A 15722-nucleotide genomic window follows, 5' to 3' on the forward strand; every position below is an offset into this window, starting at 1 on the left:
TGGTTATTACTCTATCCAATTAAATCCATTACTAATTTAGAGGGTGATGTGGCTAACAGAGCAAGACAAAAATAAATTGAATGTATAAGAAGCATATTGACAAGGCATGAACATGAACAAGGGTACAAACCACAATGTAATTATGAAACATTTTGGAGTTTAGATGAAATGTGATTTAGTATTACCTAGTCATTACTGTGCAGAAAAACTCATCTGTGGTTTTTGCATTGTATTTTGCATCATATTTTAAATTGTATTTTAAAATGAAAACACTCATTATTCTTATGGAAAAACAGCAAAATCTTATGGCATAACCACATTGTACCTTTCTATCTTGCTTTCACTTTTTATATGAACTAATGGTTTGAAAAGGTGACTCTCAAATACTCTAGAACTGCTACTGACTTTCTTTAAAGTGATGTCTTCTTATACATGAAGTCCTATGAAAGTTTTATTTCAATGTATGAGTTGTAAGACAATGTTTTAATACTCTATGAAAGGATGACACTTTCATATAAGAAAAAGATATACACATAGGTAGTTACCCCTTCCTATACCTATCAATAAATTTTAATGAATTATTCTTAAAATATATATTTTTCATTAAAAAAGCATATGTAAGGCACACGACAGTTTGTTTAATTTATAAGATTTTATGAATAAATTTATAAATATTCACTTTTTTCTTCCCTTCGCCTTTTCCCCTGCATCATTTTTAAAATGTTAGACTGTAATCCTTTTGATCTAAATTATGTTGCCAATAGAAATACATATATGTCATTTTTCATTATATTTACAACCTGGTTTCCCATGACTCATTCTGTTTCTAGGATGGGTATACATATAGGCATATTCACTTATAAATAAAGGTGAAAAAGATACATTTAATGCAAGTATCTATTACAACAACCAGTTTTCATAGACACAGTAAGTAATTTAGACTTTTCAAGTGATATACACTCTTTTGCAACTACTCAAATCTGCTATCGCAGCATAAAAGCAGCCATAGATAATACATAAGCAAATTAGTGCACCTGTGTTCCAATAAAACTTTATTTATGAATACTGAAATGTCAATTTTGCATAATTTTCACATGTCAACATATTATCGTTTGATTTTTTTTTTCAACCGTTTACAAGTGTAAAAATCATGGGCCATGCAAAAATTGGAGAAAGACAGAATTTGGTCCATGGGCCATAAGTTGTTGACTACCGTACAATATGATAAATATAGATATAGATACACATGCATTTTGTGTGTATCTGTGTGTGTGTGTGTGTGTGGAGAGAGAGAGAGAGAGAGAAGAGAGAGAGAGGAACTAAAAACCTAGAAATAACAGTATATTTTGGTCGCGATTGAATTTCTAGTGAATTCCTATAGCTTAGTGCATTGCTTAACATCTAACAAATATATATTAATGTGTTGACTATATATAAAAGAAGGAAATAACAAATGGTTCTATTATTAATTACATCAGTGTTTCTATGAAAAAAATCACTAAGCTAGAAAATAAATTATTAGATACAACTGTCAACAATAAGAAATTATTAGTAAAGAATCAAACCATTGAAGGTAGCTCTGTCAGAGTTTTTACATTAAAAGAAAAAAAAATACTTTAACTTATCTACTTTTGTATACCATCTTTGTCATGAGTTTTATACATCCAAATACTTATATTTTGAGTATTTCTAAGTGAGCATTCTAGGATAAGAACATTTTTAATTGAGTGTCTTTGTATTTATAGCTAATATAAATCCAAACATTCTCGGCCGGGTGCGGTGGCTCACGCCTGTAATCCCAGCACCTTTGGGAGACCAAAGTGGTTGGACCACGGGGTCAGGAGATCCAGACCATCCTGGCTAATAAGGTGAACCCCGTCTCTACTAAAAATACAAAAATAGCCAGGCGTGGTAGTAGGCGCCTGCAGTCCCAGCTACTCGGGAGGCTGAGGCAGGAGAATGGCGTGAACCTGGGAGGCAGAGCTTGCAGGGAGCCGAGATCGCGCCACTGCTCACCAGTCTGGGTGACAGAGCGAGACTCCATCTCAAAAAAAAAAAAAAAAAGAAAAAAGAAAAAAAATCCAAACATTCTCTTCTTTTTGCATTTAAATTTTTTCTCCATCTTCCCTATTTGTTATCATTTATGCTTTTATTTTGATTTATTAAGTTTTATTCTTTCAATATTCTTTTTGGACATGGTGACCCAAGCTGATTGCAATATTCTACATCCTAGTACAAACAACAAAAACATATTAACTTAGTCTTTCTGCATCACTGTCATATAATTTCATTATTTTGCTTTACATTTAATTTTTTCTCAGAAACATTTTATGTTTTATCTGCTACTTAGATAAAATCTCAAATATCCCAATATATCTTTTACTTGCCTGCTTTCTTCAGCCTCTATATTTACTTCTTTTAGGGTAATTTTTTTTTTTTTTTAAATTTTTGCTTCTGTTTTGGTTGTTTATCTTTTTGGTACCTAAGTATATGGTAACTAGTAAACAATAGGAAATGATCCACAACATTCAGATGCAGGGTTAATTTCCTTTATTTCTCAAATTAAATTCATTTCAGGGAGCTGCTGGCTAGGGTGGCAGAAAGCCTAATAGCTTTTTCTTTGACACCTTATCCACCCCTCATTTTCAATCTTAAGATTATTTCTTATAATTCATTTCCAAATAATCTTCACATTCCTAAAGACATCCAATCATTTCCATACACATGCAAAGATGGCTTTGGTTTTCAGTCAACCCATGGCTACTCTTACATATAGCTACCAAAATGTGTTGCTGTTGAGCGCTAAACTTTCCTAGTCTGACTGCTGCAGTCAAGATCCTAATGCAGTTCTATCTTGCTTGACCTGATCTAGGCAGGGTCTAGAGCAGTCTTTCACAAGAAACAGATTCCAGTGGCAACTCCACTCATTCCTTGTCAGACTCAACTTAGATTGTTCCCTGAGTTCCCAGGGAGATATTCCTTAGGTTTCAGTTCTTTCAAATGCATAATCCTCTAAGCTGCTTGGCACCTCAGAAGTGTATGTTTAGCTGTTCACTTTGCAAATTTACAACTGTTACTGTTTTTACAAGCTTGGTGATCAAACTAAGGATCAGGGAGCTTTCTCTTTCTTACTATGAAACTCAAAGTGCTCTTTCACCTTGCCTCCTTTCCCAAAATAGTAGAGATCAACTGACTTCTTCATGAGGTTGAACACGATCAAAGATTCCAAAAAGAAAAAAAAAAAAAAACATAACTTTCTAGGACTTACTTACTACAAGCAAAAAGAATAAAACAGCAAACAAGGAATAAATACGCGTAACTTGAGTTGTGTTTCACTAAATTATCCACTATATTAATTGTTAATAAGTGCTGATTGAATGATTGAAATTTCTAAAAGTAAAATTCACTGTTAGATTTCAGACCATCTATATTTAAGAAGTAAATGTGAGACATTAAATATATAATATAAATTATATATTTAAAGGTATATATAATATTAAATATTTAATGTCTCACATTTAATTATATAAAATATGTGTGTGTGTGTATATATGTCTATATGTGTGTGTGTGTGTGTATATATAGAGAGAGGGAGAGTAAATTTTACAAAACTACAGGGAAAAAATTTCCATGTCAGAAATTCCTACATGGTTATAGTGAGAACTGCTGTGAAACTAGACTCTTTTTCAGAAGTATACCTTGTGACAACTGCAGAAATGAAACTTATTAGCATTCATAAAAGCTATAGAAAGTTTTAATCGAGTTATATGATTTATTCCAAAGCACACTTATTTAAATATGACTGTCAATAAGTTACTAAAATAATTATGAATACATTTAATTTTTTAAAAAAAATTGTTTTAATTTTTATGGGCACATAGTAGACGGATATATTTATGGGGTACATTAAATATTTTGATACGGGCATACAATGCATAATAATCACATCAGGGTAACATCTAACTTTATAAACTTTTAATTCACATTTATAAGCTTCATACTTTTTGTGCTTTCTTATATTCAGTTTCCATTCCGTGTATGATGAAGATCTATTCTTATTTCGTAACTTCCATTTTTTCAGTTTTTTATTGAGATATATATATAAAACAGAAAAGCGCATAGAAATAAATATACAGCACAATGCATTTTCCCCAAAATGGAGACATCTGTGTAATTAGCACTCAAATTAAGAAGAAACATTATCTGCTTCTTAGAAGAGGTCTCATGCTCCTTTCACTCAATACCCTCCTCACACTGAAGATACTCACTTTCTTTACTTCTAACCTAAAAAATAGTTTGGGCTGTTTTATACTTTATGTAAATAGAATCATGCAGTGCAATCATTTAAGTTTGGATTCTTTCACCTAATTTTATGATTATAAAATCTATCTCTTTTTTTTTCCAGGTAGTGCTATATCATTTGTACTCATTGTTGCATAGTATTCCACTTCATTAATGTACCATAATTTATTTATTCTTTCTCCTAATAATCATATACAATTAGCTGAAACTTTAGGGTTAATAAAAATAGTGCTGCTACAAATATTTCAATACATGTTGTTTGGTGAATATACACAGGCATAACTATTGGGCATATACCTAAGAATAAACTGCTAGGTCATATGGTATGTATTTGTTCATATTTAACAGATACCACCAAACACTTTAGAAAAGTGTTTGTGTCAACATATATTCCTATAAATAGTACATGATAGTGTTGGTTGGCTCACATTATGTTCTGCTTTTCCATTACCTTGAAGTGCATGCAGTGGTATCAGGTTGTGGTTTTAATTTGCATTTATCTGAAGACTAATGAAATTGCAGAATTTTTCAGATATTTATTGGCCATTTGGATATCTTCTTTTATCAAGCTATCCATTCAAGTGTTTTGTGCATTTCTTTCCATCGAGTTATCTGTGTTTTTATTAATTTGTGGCTCTTTATATGTATATAATGAGTTATTTGAAGAATGTATATGTTGTTAATGTTTTCTCCCAATTAGTAGATTACGATTTTTTCTCTTAATGGTATATTTTGTTAAATGTAAGTTTATTAATTTTAATAAAGCTTATTTTAGCTTTCTTCGGTCATTGTCATAAATTTTGTGTTGTGTCAAAAAAGTCTGCTCTTCCAAGGTAACAGAGTTTCTCCTATATTTTCAATTAAAAATTTTATTGTTTTACTTGTTGTTTAAATTTTCAATACATCTTAAAATGACTTCCGTGTATGATGTGAATGAGGGTAATGGGTCAAAAGACTTTTTCAAAAATACCATCTTCTCTTCTCTTTTTCTGAGACGGAATTTAACTCTTGTCACCCAGGATGGAGTACAATGGCGCGATCTCGACTTACTGCAACCTCTGCCTCCCAGGTTCAAGTGATTCTCCTGCCTCAGCCTCCCGAGTAGCTGAGATTACAGGCGCCCGCCACCAAGCCCAGCTAATTTGTATATATTTTTTTAGTATAGACGGGATTTCACAATGTTGGTCAGGCTGGTCTCGAACTCCCGACATCAGATGATCCACCCACTTCGGCCTCCCAAAGTGCTGGGATTATAGGTGTGAACCACTGCACCTAGCCCATCTTCTCCTCTTTACACTGTATTATTGCCTTTGGGATAAATAAGGTGACCACAGAAGTATGGTGTGTTTTTGGACTCTTTCTTCTGTTCCATTGGCTACTTTGTCTCTCTTTAAACTAGCACAAAATTATCATAACAATGATATATTCTGATGTCATTTTATATAAGAAAATATGATAGTTATAACTTAATAATCATAATGAAATAGAATTCCATATTTAAAATGTAAAAATAGTTTATTGTATATTGTTTTTAACTTTTATATAGACCACTATGTAACTATAGATTATTTTAAAGTCATAAACTGTAGATTAAAAATACTATTCTAAACCAAACCACAAGTATACAATGTTCTATTTTTAAACTTAATCTTTTATAAATGACTTCTATTCTGTAATTTTTGACATGAGATATTACAGGTTTATATTGTCCTTTCTCTTTCTCAATTTTAGAAGTAGCCATTTCTTCAAGGAGATCTGGTTCCTTTTAGCGGGAAATGAATTCAGAAACCAAGATTTCAGCACTTATTTTATTGCTGCTTGGTACTCTGTGGCCTTTTTACTGGGCAAAAGGAGGACAAAGATGTGTGTGTGTGTGTGTGTGTGTAGCCGTATACTACATAGATGAACATATGTGTACATAATTTTGAGTCATACATATGTATGTGTATGTAAATATGTATGTAATATATAAATATCTATATATCTATTTTAAATATATTTTATATATGTATATATGTGTGTGTCTATATTAGTTTACAGTAATAACTTCAATTCTATCCCATCACCACAATATTCATTCTAGGTTCCCTCCTTTTCAAACTTGTAATTGTTTTATCTAATATTGAGAAATCTATCTACTAGTTATTTCTCAATCTCCTATACATAACCAACATTATGACACCAACAGCTTACACTATATTTTTCCTGCTTCCTCACATGGACCGCAGGACTCACCAGGCCTCTTTCTATGCTTGTTTGCTTAATGACTTTTTGATGACATTATTAAAGAAGGGAGGAAGGAAGGAAATAAAGAGAAAAAATAATATTTTTCTTTGAACAAATATTGAAAGACAAATCTAATTTTGCTTCATGATACAATTAATGATGGAAGGAAACATATGAAAAAGGAAAGAAACTGATGTAATGTATTTCTATTTCATGGAAAGGAACAATGTCTTTCTCCTGGTCTTTATTTTGTAATATTACTATTGCTCTTGTTAACAGGCATCACAAGTATTATCAGTGGTCACATTTTAATCTTGATTTTATCCTATTTTATTAAAGACTATCACACATTTATCAACATCCAAAGCTTAATTTATCAAAAGACAGACCATACTCTTATCTTTTATAAGACTCTGTAATAGAAGTTGAAAAATTGAAATATATATATGGCTTAGTGTTATTTTCTTGTGATCTGAAGCTGGAAATAATTCCTAAGCTTCAAGCTTGTAAGAGCACATTGCACTTTTTTAAACAACTTGCTTTATTTCATTTTGAAAATCATCATCTTTGTCACTATCATTAGAAAATTAAGTTATTTATTCTTTCAGAAATTATATTAAAAAATAAGTAAGACATTACTGAAACAGAGTACCAGACTTCAAAAAGCTTTTTCTCTGCTCAAGCCATGCAATTATTAGTTAGGTTGTTGCTACCTGTGTAACAAATTGATTCCAAAGTGTATCATGGTTCAAACATAATACTTTTTTAAACAAATTATTTTTCCAAGACGAGTTTCTGTAGTCAGCAATAGGACTTTCTCCCCATAATCACTTAGACTTACAGAGCTTCTCCAAGCTTCAAAATGTGGCTTACAAGTTCACCAACCATGATAGCCTCCTCTGGATCAGTCAGAAAGAAGATAGATGGAGGGTATATGGGACTCTTCTATGGGACAAGCTTGGAAGTCACTGATCTCATTTGTTCTGCTCTTTTTCGGCTGCCGAGAACTCTGTCACACAGTGGCAAGTAAAAGCAAGGAAAGCTAGAAAATATAGTGTTGATGTATGCCCAGGGAAAGGAAAATTGATTCTGATAGATAGCTATCAACAGCTACGATAGCAATATATCAAATGTATAAAAGGAAGACTTCTGTGGTTGAAACATGAAAGTGAACCCAGTATCACCCAGTAGACATTTCTCTCAGCCCCTTTAAAAAACAGCCAAAATAACAACAAAAGCCTTTTCCAAACTCTTGGTTTTCTTAGATCACTATTTGAAAATTATTACATTAAAAACGTATACATTTACTCAGCAATCCCATTCAGGGAACACTATCATATAGAAATAAAAATGTAATTCAAAAGCAATCTCATTACGAATGTACCCATTGATTCAGCAACCACATTTCTGGGACTCCATACTATAGAAGTAAAAGTATATTTTTAAAACTATTGCATTAAATATGTACTCATTGTCTCAGCAATTCAATTCCTGGCACTCTGTATCAAAAAAATAAAAGAATATCATATTAGAAAGCTCTGTTCTCAGTAATTTATTCTTTAGAATGTTTTATGTACCATTGTTTGTAGTAGCAAAGGCAAACAAACAAACAAACAAACAAACAAAAACCCAGAAAGAAAGAAAGTGAAAGTGCTTCAATAAGGAAGCACTAGGAGAAAAGTTGCATAAATATTTCAAGATCATGAAATATTATTTGGCTATTCCTTAGAACTAAATGTCATATGAGTATCAGAATTTCTACACTGTACCTGCACCATAAAATAAGTGAGAAAAGTAAGATATTTATCATGATATATGTGTCTGTTTTCCTAAAAGAATGAGGATAACCAATGTTTCTAAACAGAGGGCATGTTTCTGGGAGCATTATTTTATATATATATATGATAAAATGTATGTTTAGCCTTTTGTAGTCAACACTATTTTGATTGAGGTCAGGTGAATACTGGAATTAGGAAACATAAAGACCACATGTTAATATAACTCAGTGTAAAGACAGCATTGATAAAATAGTAGATGAGATTTCAATGGGTACATAAGCCTATATATTTATAATAAAATAAGTGAAGAGATATTCACTACAATTATGATGATGTGTGTATTAGAGTGATGCAATCAATGGTGGGGTTTACTTTTTTTAACCTTTATGTAGTCACTGATAAATGTGGAAATGCTCCTACAAAGCCTTATTTATACATTTTCTTTTCTTTTTTTAATACCATTAATAAAAACATTGCTGGGTTATAAAGAACCAGAAATAACATTCTAATTTAAATCCTCTCATTTAAATTTCCCTGAAAAATTCCTATGCTTTTCATTTCTTTAAAGTAAGAACTTCTGATGCTTCCCACACTAAATCTCTCTTGGAGTCCATTAAGTTTTAAGAGCATGTTTTTACATATAAATATATATATTTATATATACATTTATACATAGATGTAGACGCATATATATGCATGTCTTGCACGACTTGATCGGTTCAAATAATTGAAATAGTTTACATGAATATGGCTATGAGATATACCACATCATTGGCTAAAACATAAGACATATATATTTAAAGAAGATTTTAGACATGGGTTTGTAGCAATAAGTATTGTGTCAACGCTCTATTTGCAGAAACTTTTCAAAGAACCTAATGGACTCAAGGGAAGATTTTAATTTCTCACTGTTTGTCAATATGAAGAGAATGGTGTGTATAGCCTCTTAAAATCCTAAATAATTTAGAAGAATATTCTGACCTTCAATGAGGCTCTCTCTTCACACTTCCATTTGCATATTTTAGAAAATTTTATTTGTATTTTGTTTTCTTTTTATTCAGTTGTTCCCTACATGAAAAGAGATACTTACAACAATCTATAACAGAATCTCATGCCTTGATAATTCAACTCACTTTCAGAGGACTCTATCTATCTATTTATCTATCTATCTATCTATCTATCTATCTATCTATCTATCTATCTATCTATCTCAATCATCTATCTATCTAGTCTTCAAACCTAGGAGTTTTCCACTTTTAAGCCAGCCATTTTAATTGAGTCAGAGAAATTTTGAGGATTGCATTGCATAATCCTGGTTAGCATTCCCCTGGTTAAGATGTCATGGAAAAGTGGTCTCAAAGTCCCAAGCTGTTTAATATTTAAAGAGCCTGATAGGAGGGGTTCTTTTTACCCTGAAATAGCCATTTCTAAAATGAAAACATAGAATAATAAATAGGTATATATTTTAAATGCTTGACTTCACCAATTATCAGGAAAATGCACGTCAAAACGACAAAGATACATCATCTCAGCTCAATTAAAAATGTTATTTTTAAAAAGTCAATCAGTAATGCATGCTGGTGAAGATGTGGAGAAAGGGGAGCATAGTTTCACTGTTAGTGGGAATGTAAATTAGTACAATCACTATGAAAAACAATATGGAGACTCCTCAGAAAACTAAAGATAGAATTACCATATGATCCAGAAATCCTACTGCTGGATATATATCCAAAATAAGAAATCAGTATATAAATGAGATATCTGTACCTTCTTGTTTATTACAGCACTATCCACAATAGTGAATACATGGAATCAAACTGAGTGTCCATCAACAGATAAATGGATAAAGAAAATGTGTTATATGCACACAATGAAATATTATTCAACCATAAAAAAGAATAAAATCTTGTCTTTTGCAGCAGCATGAATGGAATGGAGGACATTATGTTAAGTGAAATAAGCCGGACACAGAAAGACAAATATTGCATGTTCTGACTTACATGTGGAAGCTAAAATAATTGAGTCCATGAAGGTAACAAATAGAATGGTGGTGTTCAGAGCCTGGAAAGGGTAGTGGAGAGGGGCAATAAAGAAGGGTTGGTTAATGGGTAAAAAAAAATGCAATTAGAGAGAAGGATTAAGATTTAGTGTTCAATAGCAAAATAGGGCAACTACAGTTAACAATAATTTATTGTATATTTCAAAATAACTGGAAAAGAAGATCTGGGATGTTCCCAACAAAAAGAAATGATAAATGTTTGAGGTGATGGATATACCAAATATCCAGATTTATTCATTACACATACATGTATGAATAGATTACATGTACTCTATAAATGTGTAAAACCGTTATGTATCCATAAAAATGAAAATCAAATAAAATAAAGGCATAGATGCCTTATTATTGCTCCTGTAGATCTACATGTCCTAAGGATAGATCAGGAAAAAAAAAATGTCACTAGGAAAGAGCTGTAAATCATGCTGGAGTAGTCACTGCAAGGTGTATAGGCAAGCACTCATCCTTTTTTCAGTTGTAGCTGTGATCTTAGAGAAATCACTTGAAATTTAAGTGTTCAAAATAATGTGAAATGTAAATTAGAGGCAATCCCAGTAAACATAGAGAAAATGTTTTGAGAGTTCACTGTATCTTAGTGGAATGGCAACAACACAAACAATGTCATATTAACTAAGATGAGACTGATCTACCACAGGCAGACTCCTAGTGGCAGTGGGATTACACATTTGTTTTGGTGCCGCAACTTTGGATGGTCCTTTAATCCAGCTTCACAGACTCTGTAATGGGGATGACAGCAACATATCATAAACGAAGTGTAGAAGCAACAACTGGTGATTCCAAACATTCTAGGAAAGACCTTGCTAAAGTCCCATTGCAATGTCACATAGGAGGCAATAACAGAGCCACCACAACATGGGGCAGAGCAAAGAAAAAAAAAAATCACATTAATTTGGAAGCAAACGTCTGAGCATGATTTCTTGTCATGTTACTTATCATGTTTCTCTACTTGGCAGAAAAATGAAATTAATATTGCCTATAATTTTGTAAGATTTAAATGAGTTAATTCATGGTACTCCTTTATATGATAAGACTTTTGCAAGAACATTGAAGACACTGGAAGAAAATATGTGTGATACCCTGAAGAAAAATGTTTGTATAGAAAATGACATGAGTTACCTGCTCATCCTGCTGACTCTTGGTCAAGTGCAGTGAACCTTTTCTATACCTGGAACATTAAAACATCATTGATCCTGCTGTCTGAGAATCGCGTTATCAAACAGCAGGGAAATATACTTAAGAGATAGAAAGCAGCTAAATCTCACTGTAAGAGAGTTTAAGAGAACTTCTTAGATTCAAATTGAGTGGCTATACCTATGCATTAAAATAATGATTTACCATTGTTAAATGAAATGACTGACAAAGAAAGGCAGAAATTTGTTTTTTTCTCTAAAGTTTCTTTTACCCAGGTGCTAGTGGATATCATAACCAATTAGATCTCATTTTCTATTTATATGAAGCAAATAGAATTAAAAATAATGTTGTTTAGGGATGCTTTATATGGCAAAAGAAAGAATGAGAGCAAAGAAAAGATGAAGAATATAATGTATATTAATAAAAATGAAAATGCATAAAATATTCAAAATTATTTTAAAACAATTCAAAAATACAAGACTCTTTCATGAAAATAACTAATAACAGATCTGAAACTTCACTTATCACTTGCTTTACCTGCAATGGAAATTCCTTATTAATTAAATTAATTTTTAATATTCCTTTTGTATTTTTGTAGATATAGTATTGTGCACATTTGCTTTTTTTTTTTTTTGCCAAAACATGAACTTTACAAATGAGAGATGAGGTTACAAAACTCACCAACTAATGTCTACATATATTCATCTGTACTCATTTCCTGACTTACAGAGATCTAACATACGTATTTATTAACAAAACTTACCCTACTACTTCAGCCTCTGCTGGGATGATCTCATCCGTTATTCTCACAAAAAAAGAACATCCTTTGTTTAGTAAATCCCTTTTCCACCCCCCCGGGGGATTGAAACATTGGTGTCATCAATTACTCCTCTTATTCCAACCCTTGTGAAATAACCACATTCTATTGATTTTATTCATAATAGTATTTTAATCTACGCTTCCTTCCATTCCCATGGTCACCACCTTGGATCAAACATATTCTCCCATTACAGTGCATCTTGGTTTAAGAATTCAAACTCTTTGATCCTTAGGTTTGAATCTCTACTCTACCACTTAATAAATGTTGATACTGGGGAAATTCTTTAACCATAATGGTATATTTTTTTTCTAATCTTTGGAAAAATACCATCATTATTATCTACAAAACAGGGATACTAGTGCATATTTTATATATATATATATATATATGTATATATTTAATTTATACTTACATTATAGGTTGGCTAATAAACATAAAGTACATATTATTTATTGTTATATCCTAATTTAACTTTCTGCCACCGTTCTTTTTTGAAACCACACTATCAACTTTATCTTTTGAAACTACCTGATAACTCAAATTTGTCTTTATTCTAATGTGACACATAAGTAAAACTACAATTCCTTAGTTTGGCTTTTAAAGACTTCTGTATATCCCAAATTTATAGCTTTATACTTTGTCATGTATTTGTTTAATATTTGTTGATCAATAACTACATAAATTTTGGGGTCAGATTTGCAGAGGACCCAAAAATATTCCACTGCTTTTCTTCAGGTTTTTCATATTCCATGTAAATCCTTTGCTGGCTCAGAATTTCTTGTTTTTAGATCCTCCTTAAATCCTATGGACATATTAAAATCCAAACAAATACAATGAACATCACTCTCACAACATGTTATCTGGGGAAAATATTTTCTGCATCCTGCAAACTCTTACAAATATCACAGATCTCTATACTATTGTTTAAGCACGAGTCAGTTTACCCTATAAGACTGCAGGGTCTAGATTTAGGGCCCATGAATATCTGCCATATTGCCTTTGAAGAGTCCATGTTTACATCCTTCTTGGCATTCATAGATTTCTGCAATGTTCTTATTAATTGTTCTTTTTTCTCTTTCCCTCACTAGAATGCAAGTTTTATAAGGATAATAAACTTGACTATCATATTCCCCAGCATTTTACTCACGCTAAACATAAATCCTGACCCATCTTCCTGCCAAAATAGTTGCTAATATATAGTTATTAAACTAATTGAAGACCTATACTTTATTTTTTACTAGATAAATACATAACTTCTGGCTGAGAAACCTTTGGCACTCCCAAAGCCATACATTAAGAATGTCTGTCTTGTTTCTCACCATTCCCACTCCCACTACTGGTCCCATCCATAGTTAGATAACATAAATTCCTGGAGAAAGCCTCAAAGGTTTGACAATTTTTATTATATTTTCACTTACCTTTTTGTACTTTTTATTTCAAATAGTTTTAAAATAGGCCAAGGTGGGAGGATCACATGAAACCAGGAGTTTGAGGTTACAGTCAGCTGTGATCACACTATTATATTCCAGCCTGAGCAATAGAGCAAGACCCTGTCTCAAAAAAAAAAAAACAAAAAAAAAATCATAAATTTACAGAAGAGTTGCAATGATAGTAAATAACTCCTATATAGCTTTATTCATCTTCCTCTAACCATAATCATGGTACATTCATCAAAACTGAGAATTTAATAGTAATACAATCCTATTATTAACTAAGCTACTTATTCCACCAACTTTTCCACTAATGCCTTATTTTTACTCTAAGGCACAGTTTATATCACATTGCATTTAGTAATAATGTCTCCTTAGTGTCCTTCAAATCTTTGGTAGTTGCCTGATCCTTTCTTGTTTGTCATGCCCTTGGCACTTTTGAAGAATATTGGTCATATATTTTGTAGAACATACACCAATTAGGGTTTTTATAATTTTTTTCTCATTAAAATTTTAGATTCGACTGGGGTTGTAGATTGTTGGGAAACATACACAAAAAGAGAAATATTTACTGTTAAGTGGAATCAAATAACCTGTACCCCCACTGAAAGCATTCCAAAGAGGTAGAATATACTGCTTGGCCAAAATGGTGGAGCAGCCACCAAACCTGGCAACTGAATGACAGTTTCAATGCAGATGGCAGAAACAAAAACTTGACAACTCGGGTGTAGGTTTAACTCAGAAAGCAAAAGCAAGATAAGACAAGACAATGTAACAATGGTGTTAAGTTTTAAAAATCCATTAGTTCTCATAAAGAAATAATTTTACAATAGACCAAGTTTCAAAGCATTATAAAACTTCTGTGTTTCATTAATATTTAAATTGATTTTCCACTAATGTCTTTCCTCAAATATTTAATTCTAGAATACTACTAGAAAATAAATTAAGGTTTAAAATATCTTTTTAGTTCACATTATTTTGGTCACTTGTAAAACATTTTCATAATTTTCTGAGTTGCGAGCATTTCATGATAAATTAGTTTAACACGCCCTGCAGCTGCTAATATTTTTTACTGAGATTTGTTTACTTTCGCTGCATGTCAAATTCGGGAAATACAGGCAACACTAATTCAGTGTTGGATTAGACAACAATAATGCAGACAATACTCAGCTCATATTTCAAAGTAGTTCAAATGAATTCAGAATTAGCTTGAAATATGTAGTGATAAATGTAATTGAATATTACATCCTATGGCTTCAAAATTAAAGAAATGTTTCTAAGGCTAATTTTCTACGTCGTTTTAAAAAATAAATTATTATTTTTACTTCCAGAAAAGATAGTTTCAAAATCATGCTCAAGCAATATTTTGTTTCTAATTTATTTAAAATGTTTTAAATTATCAAATCAATTTAAATACTGATCATCACAAATTTAATGCATTTCTGTCTCTAATATGCAAATACTAATTTTTCTGTTCTAACTATAATTTTGTCTAGCAAAAAATTATTGAACTTCAAATTGTAATGGAATCAATTTTAGTACTCCACAAATTGTCAAATTAAAGTGCTTGCTCTTTGAGTGTTCTCCATTTCAATAAATTAAATTCCAGTTCCAGTATATAATTTTCTGTAAATTTATAACACATACTTAATTTTAATTCATTATTTAATAATAAATATTTAAAAACTCAGATTTACAGTTGCAATGTAACAATTCTGACTTTGTGGCTAGGAAATCTCACCTAAAAAACAAGTATAATCTCACCTTTCCTACTTCAACTAATGTTCTCTACAGCCTTTGCTGTCTTAATTTAGCATTTTTGTAGCAATTACAAAAAATAAAAGATAAAATCAGGATTAGAATCTTTGAGTGAGTTCCTTTACACATAAACAATTTTTTAACTCCTGCTATTTTTACATAATCCACTTTAAAATTTGAAACCATTTTACAGTTGGTTT

At 31.4% G+C, this 15722-nt stretch overlaps 1 long non-coding RNA gene across 7 annotated transcripts in view; it reads right to left on the reverse strand.

Moving 5' to 3' along the window:
• LOC105466370 (uncharacterized) overlaps positions 1–15722 on the reverse strand; it is a 216731-nt gene that overhangs the window by 163735 nt on the left and 37274 nt on the right. For 6 of the 7 annotated variants that reach the window (XR_011619872.1, XR_011619868.1, XR_011619871.1 and 3 more), the window contains 3 exons: positions 13753–13884; positions 11500–11548; positions 10307–10367 (listed from right to left, as the gene is read on the reverse strand). This is a non-coding gene — a long non-coding RNA (uncharacterized lncRNA). The remainder of the gene's footprint in view (positions 1–10306; positions 10368–11499; positions 11549–13752; positions 13885–15722) is intronic. The other variant, XR_011619874.1, reaches the window with a different exon arrangement.

The sequence above is a fragment of the Macaca nemestrina genome, chromosome 2 (genome assembly GCF_043159975.1).
Source record: "Macaca nemestrina isolate mMacNem1 chromosome 2, mMacNem.hap1, whole genome shotgun sequence".
In the NCBI taxonomy this organism is placed as follows: domain Eukaryota; kingdom Metazoa; phylum Chordata; class Mammalia; order Primates; family Cercopithecidae; genus Macaca; species Macaca nemestrina.